Source organism: Triticum urartu, chromosome 7A (assembly GCF_056163025.1).
Source record: "Triticum urartu cultivar PI428250 chromosome 7A, HENAU_Tu73, whole genome shotgun sequence".
Taxonomy (NCBI): Eukaryota; Viridiplantae; Streptophyta; class Magnoliopsida; order Poales; family Poaceae; genus Triticum; species Triticum urartu.
The window spans coordinates 375,921,641-375,928,885 of record NC_141879.1 but is presented as its reverse complement, the minus strand read 5'-3'; the positions used below and the strand labels follow the sequence as shown (position 1 = coordinate 375,928,885).

General features: G+C 42.7%; 1 pseudogene; it reads left to right on the top strand.

Moving 5' to 3' along the window:
- The first annotated feature begins 2,815 nt into the window (after positions 1-2,815).
- The window catches only part of LOC147959645 (uncharacterized), a 71,385-nt pseudogene continuing 66,955 nt past the window's right edge, over positions 2,816-7,245 (top strand).

The following is a 7,245-nucleotide window of genomic DNA, read 5'->3' as shown; positions in this document are numbered from 1 at the left end:
GAAGACATGGTCTCTGGGCTGGCAATGCATGGTAAACCGGTCGCTCTGAGCCGGGGTGCCACAGGCACATTCTTCACATTGATGCCGTAGTCCTTGAGAGTTTGCTTCATCCATAGCAACTGAGCACAAAACGATCCAGCAACAATGTACTCAGCTTTAGCAGTAGAAAGTGATACGCAGTTCTATTTCTTTGAAGACCAACAAACCAAAGATCGTCCGAGGAAATGGCATGTGCCTAGTGTTGACTTGCGGTCCACACGATCACCAGCATAGCCAGAGTCTGAATATCCAGTGAGATCAAAATCCGAGCCCTTGGTATACCATAATCCAAGTGTTGGAGTGTGAGCTACATATCAAAGAATATGCTTCACATCCTTATGGTGTGATTCCTTTGGTGTAGCTTGAAAACGGGCACACATGCAAACACTAAGCATAATATCTGGCCTAGATGCACATAAATACAATAAAGAGCCAATCCTGGAGCAGTATACCTTTTGATCAAAGTCAATACCATTTTCATTAGTGTAGAGATGGCCATTTGTGGGCATAGGGATTTTGACGCCTTTGCAATCTTGCATGCCGAATTTCCTCAACACATCCTTGAGGTATTTCTCATGCGATATGAAGATGCCATTTTGTTGTTGACGAACCTGAAGACCTAAGAAGAATTTCAATTCTCCCATCATAGACATTTGATATTCTTCACTCATCATATAGGCAAATTCATCACTGTAACATTGGTTAGTAAAGCCAAAAATGATATCATCAACATATATTTGACACACAAATAATTCATCATCATAAGCTTTGGTGAAAAGAGTTGGATCAAGTGAACCAGGTTTGAAGCCTTTCTTCATGAGGAACTCCTTCAAAGTGTCATACCACGCCCGAGGGGCCTGCTTGAGGCCATAGAGGGCCTTATTGAGTCTGAAGACTTTGTCGGGATGCTTTGGATCCTCAAAACCTAGGGGTTGAGCAACATATACTTCTTCCTCAAGCTTACCATTGAGGAATGCACTTTTCACATCCATTTGATATAAGATGATATTATGATGGTTAACATAAGCAAGTAATATGTGAATAGCCTCAAGTATAGCAACAGGTGCAAAAGTTTCATCGAAATCAATTCCTTCAACCTGTGTGTAGCCTTGAGCTACAAGTCATGCCTTATTCCTCACCACAAACGCCATTTTCATCTTGCTTGTTGCGGTAGATCCATTTTGTGCTGATGTAAGTGCATCTAGTGCCCCTTAGTGATTTTAGTGTATTGAAGACTTATAGGTTAAGGGACTAATGTGTTTTTGAGTGTACACAGGTCTATAAGTCTATGAGGAGTTTGATATTTACAGAGAAAGTCGACCCCTAAAAATGAAGTTCTTCGCCTAAAGACTTTGGATTTCTGAAGACATTCTGAAGACTTTGAAAGTGAAGAAATTGGTGCAATCCTGAAGACTTGGTATTCATTCGAGGAACATGAAGCATGAAGACTTTTGTTTTTGTAGTTTCATTTTCTCTTTCTTGAGTCATAGGAAACACCGTACTGTTAAAGGGGGTCGAGGAAATACTAAGGAAAAATTTCCATGTGATGCTCAACTCAAAATCCTACACCTACCAATCCCTTCGAGTGAAGCCATTGGAAATCTCATATAGTTCAGTCATATTCTTTAGTGACAGAGATGAAGTTCTTCTGGTCTCTGAGGAATTTGTTCTAACTGAGGAGTTAGGAATTCGCCAGTGCGGATTGCCTACACAGTGAGGAACATGATAGCCCTGAGGAATTTGATACTCAAATTTCCAACCGTTGTTGTGCCTTGTGCCAGCTATCCCAAAATATCTACCCACCTAACGGTCATATCATTGAAGGGCATTTATGTCTTATCATGTCGGGCTGCTCCCTAGGCTATAAATAGCCGCCCCCTACAACCACTAGCTGGTTGGTTGCTCCGAGAGAAACTGACACTTGTCATTTGAGAGCATCCCAACCTCCGAGGACTTTGAGCGAAAATCATCAAGTGAGGAAAACCCAAACCCAAACACCTACAAACCCCAAGTGATTGAGCATCACTGAAGAGATTGATCCTGCGTGGATCCGACGCTTGTTACTTTTGAAGACTGTGCTTCTTCCAGACGGTTAGGCGTAAAGGTCTAGAGCATCCAAGAGGAATTGTGGATCGTCGAGTGACCAAGTTTGTGAAGGTTCGGAAGTCACCTGAAGACTTACCACGAGTGATTGGGCGAGGTCTGTGTGACCTTAGATCAAGGAGAATACGGTGAGGACTGTGTGTCCGGGACTGTGTGTCCTTAGGTTTAAATACCTAGCCGCTCCAACCAGACGTACAACTGAGACAACAGTTGGAACTGGTTTACCAAATCATTGTCTTCACCAAGCTCACTGGTTCTATTTCCTCAACTCTTTCATTTCCTCATAACTGTGTTGAGTGCTTGTTCGTATATGTGTTTGAAGACTTTGACTAAAGACTTTTTCAATTTCCTCAGTTCAATTTCTTCAGTCTGTTTGTCTTCATCCTGTGTTATACTGTGTTTACGCTTTCTGTACTCTGTGCTTGTCTTCATTTCATCATGATGACTATGCTTGTGCTCTGTTATGTTTACTTTTGAGTACTTATTCTGCTGCTACTAGTTCTTCGCTAAGGAATTTCCTCACCTGCAAATTCCTCAGTGAAGAATTCATAAAAATCGCCTATTCACCCCCCCTCTAGTCGATATAACGCACTTTCAATTGGTATCAGAGCAAGTTACTCCCTTGTTCTGTGTGATTTTGGTTTAACCACCTGGAGTTTTAGTTACGTCGACCGCAGGTATGATCAAGGTCTCTGCTGGGTGTCCTACCTTTGATGGGACGGACTACCCCTACTAGAAGAATAAGATGCGAATGCATCTTGAGGCAATTGATAACGATCTCTGGTATGTTGTGGAAAATGGTGTTCCCTCAATCACACCTTCTCTGAATGCTGCTGATGTGAAGAGATTCAAGCAACCTGACTCTCAAGCGAAGAATATCATATGTGGCCATCTGAGCAAAGGACAGTATGGAAGAGTGGGTGCTTTGGAAACTGCTAAGCTTATCTGGGATAGGCTGTCCAAAGTCAATGAAGGAGTATCAACACAGCGTGACTCTCGAGTTGATGTTCTTCGCAATCTCTTCAATCTCTTCAAAAGACTCGACAATGAAAATGTTCAACAAACCTTCGATCGTCTCACTGACATCTCAAATGAGCTTCAAGCACTTGGTGCCACTGACATCACCGACCATGAGGTGGTGAAGAAATTGTTGAGATCGCTTGATTCCTCATTTGATACTCTAACATTGATGATACAAGAACGTGTTGATTACAAGTCAATTGATCCCACTGATATCCTCGAGAGGCTAAATACTCATGAGTTCCAGCTTGCTGAGAAGAGAGATCTCTATGGTTCGAGCTATGGAAGATCACGTGCCCTGAAGGCCAAGGCAGTGTCTGAATCTGAAGATGAAGATTCTGGTAGCAGCCTTGGTGATCCTGAAGAACTGAGCCATGAGCTAGCACTGCTCATGAAGAAATTCCAGAAGTTCTCAAGACGTGGTCGCTTTGGAAAATCCTCAAGGAGCAATGATTCCTCATCCAGTGACTACAAGAAGAGGCTTTGTCACAAATGCAAGAAACCTGGACACTACATTAAAGATTGTCCTCAGTGGGAAAAGGAATCAAAGAAGAAGAAATACAAGGATTACAGTTCTGATGATGCGAAGAAAAAGAAGAAATCCTCAAAATCTTCATCATCAAAATCCTCGAAGTCTTCGTCTTACAAGAAGAGCAACTCCAAGAAGGATCGGGCGTTCATTGGCAAGGAAATGGACTCTGAGGCTGAATCTGAGGAACATGAGGAAGAGGAGGCATCTGAGGAGTCTGAGTCTGGTGTGGCGAGCCTGGCTCTTGCTACTGCTTTCGTCAGCAAGTCCATCTTCAAATCTGAAGAAAATGGCTTCACCAACATGGCTGATGGACACAATGATGACTACGCTCCCACCTATTGCTTCATGGCAAAAGGTGCCAAGGTACTCAAATACCCCTCCTCTGAATCAAGTGAGAATGAATCTGATGAAAACCTCAAACCCAGCTACTCCAAACGTGCTAAGATTGCTGTAAAACAATAAAAGGCTTTTGAAAAGGTTCAAAACATGCTTGACAAAAGTGATGATATGTTGGGTGAAGAAATGGATCACACTAAAACCTTGACTGAAAATCTTCAGAGTCTTCAGTCTAAGTTTGACAACCTTCAAGGTTATCATAACACTCTCTTATCTGATCATGAGAAGCTTTCATATGAATTTCTTCAAAGAAAGCAAGATCTTGAAAAGCTAAGAGTGAGTTATGAAGATCTTTAGAAGGAGCGTGATTCATTACTTGCTCAACAAATCAGCGTGATAAAGGCAAAGGTGTCCCGATGTTTCGATGAGATGGTGGCTATCATTTTCTGTGGGAGTCGACCTTGACGATCCAACTACGAACGTGCGAGACGTCGCGCCTTAGCAATCGCTAAACCAACTTTCGAGGGGTTATTGACCATGCCGGAGCACGATCAACCTGACCACGAGGGCCTGTTTCCTGCGAGCAAACGAAGAACAAGCAAGAAACTGATATTGCAATCGGGATATTGCGAATATAAGATGAAAGCTTTATTGATCAAGGTGGGGTTCTGTGACGTCTTGGTCTGGTCGTTGGACACAAACGAAGTACGAGAAGTTGCAGCTTTGGCGAACTTTTAATCTAAACAAAACCCAAAGTCTAAACGACGCCCTAAGGGCTGTATATATGGAGGAAGAGAGGGGAATTTCGTGGCCCTTGAGGGTGGGGTCCGAAACCAACCCTAACTCTTGTTTCCCCACACATACGGACTCTAAAAATAGCCTATACTTAAGTATTTCGAAATTACATGGGCCTGGCCCATTAATAAGGTGACGCAGCACCTAGAATAGCCTATGGACGAATATTATGAAGTGGCATCTTGTATATTTCGTCCATGGCTTCATGCACTCCTTATGGCGGCTTCAAAGTCCTGAAATCATCACTTGTAACTCCGTTCTTGATCCCCTTGCACATGCCATCAACTCCATGCGTGTTCTTGCTCCAATGTTCATCCTTCTCCAAGCTAGGCCCTTCATTTGAAAGCAAAACAAATGTATCCAATTTAGGCAGCATCATAATCTCATGAACATTAGAATCATTACCAAGAAACGAAAGTACCTGGTAATTTAATTGGCGTGCGCGAGCTCTAGTAATTGGTCCAGTATATGTAACAGTAGGGGCTGTGGGTGTAACAATGGTATTGATGTCCTCATCACAGCGCTTCTCAGGAAGAATTTGTTCCTCCATGCTTGAAGTGCATTGAACGTGAACCTGCTAATTCTTCACCTGAATGTTCAAATGCTGCTAAGGTTTCAAATTCTTCACCTGCCTCTGCTATCACTAATTCCTCATCTGAGGGCACTGCTAGTATCACTGACGATGCAGGGCTGAAGGAATTGTACATGACAGGCATGTACAAAAGCCTCAAAGGGCATCATACTCTTTGTGATGTGCTTAAAAAGCAGATCCTCAATAGAAACCCTAGGAAAGAGGGTATTGCCTTTGAGAGGAAACTCAATGTTGATGGTACATATTGGAAGCCTGAGCAGTACCCCAAAACCTCATGGGTTGCTGCAAAGGGACCTCCAGTTGATCCATCTAACTTTCTGGCTTTGCATGTGAATCTCCTCGTTCTGATGATGAGTCATTTGACTCCAACTATATACTGTTCAAAAATCAGAATGGTGAAATATTTGCTAGATATGCTGGCACTAACTGCAGGAATGGTCCTCCTATGAAGAAAATCTGGGTTCCCAAAAGGTGCCTTGAAAGTCTTCAGGTGAATGTCCTCAGGACACCACCTGTGAAGAATAGGAACCCCAGATCAAATTCTTCATATGGACCAAATTCCTCAAAAGGATCAAAGTCCTCATATGAATATCATCGTGCTAACAACTCTATTTCACAGGGAAGAGCTAAGGGCTATGAATATGAGCATTATTCTTCTAATCATTATGTTCATAAGTCCCCGAAGAATTTCTCTTCTTATTCATATGCTTATCCTAACCCCTCTTATGTGAAACGAAATGGACTGGCTTCTATGCCACCTTTCTCGTATGGAGCTCGCAGAGTGATGAACTCTTTGCCACCCCTTCAGATGTGGGTGGTGAAGAAAAAGAACTAATCTCTTCTGCAGGGTCAGGTCTCCAGACATACGTAATCGTCTAAAGAATTTGCTGGAGACCTGAATGTGCCTGAAAGGACACAGGCTAATCATGAAGAAATGAACTTTCATTTCTCACGTCCTCATACTGCTTTATCTATTCTGTTTCTTGATGAAATTGATCTGATGAATTGATGTCATATTCTTCACCGATGAAGTATACGAGTTCGTAAGTTGCACTAATTCATCTTCAGGATGATCAACCCAAAGCCACTGAGTGGGTCCTCGATAGTGGATGTACAAATCACATGACTGGTGACAAGTATCTATTGATGGATGCTCCCTTATCACCATCGCATCTGAAGCATATCATCTTCGCTGACAAAGGCAAAAGTCAGGTATTGGGTCTAGGTAAGGTTGCGATCACAAAGGATCGACACATGGACAAAGTCATGCTCGTCGAGTCCTTAGGATACAACCTCATGTATGTCTCAATGCTTTGCGATCTTGATATGGTTGTTGTCTTTGGCAAGTACCGTTGTGTTGTGGTTATGGAAGATGACAATTCCAAAGTCTTCGAAGGCTTTAGGAGAGGAGACCTGTATATTGTTGATTTCTCTACAGGACCGCAACCAGCCGTGTGTCTACTTGCAAAAGCTTCAGAAGGCTGGCTCTGGCATCGATGACTTGGTCATGCAGGCATGAGGAATTTGCACACGCTTGCAAAGAAGAAGCATGTCATTGGCATCGAGAATGTCAAATTCCTCAAGGATCACTTATGCGGAGCCTGTGAAGCTGGGAAGATGACAAAGGCTAAGCATCCAGCGAAGACTATCATGACCACCACTCGTCCATTTGAATTGCTTCACATGGATCTCTTTGGTCCTAACCATTATTCCGCAGTCTCAAATGATGCATCTCAATATGGCTTTGTTATTGTTGATGATTACTCTCGATACATGGGTACACATTGTTACTTACAAACATGAAGTGCAGGAAGTCTTCAAACATTTT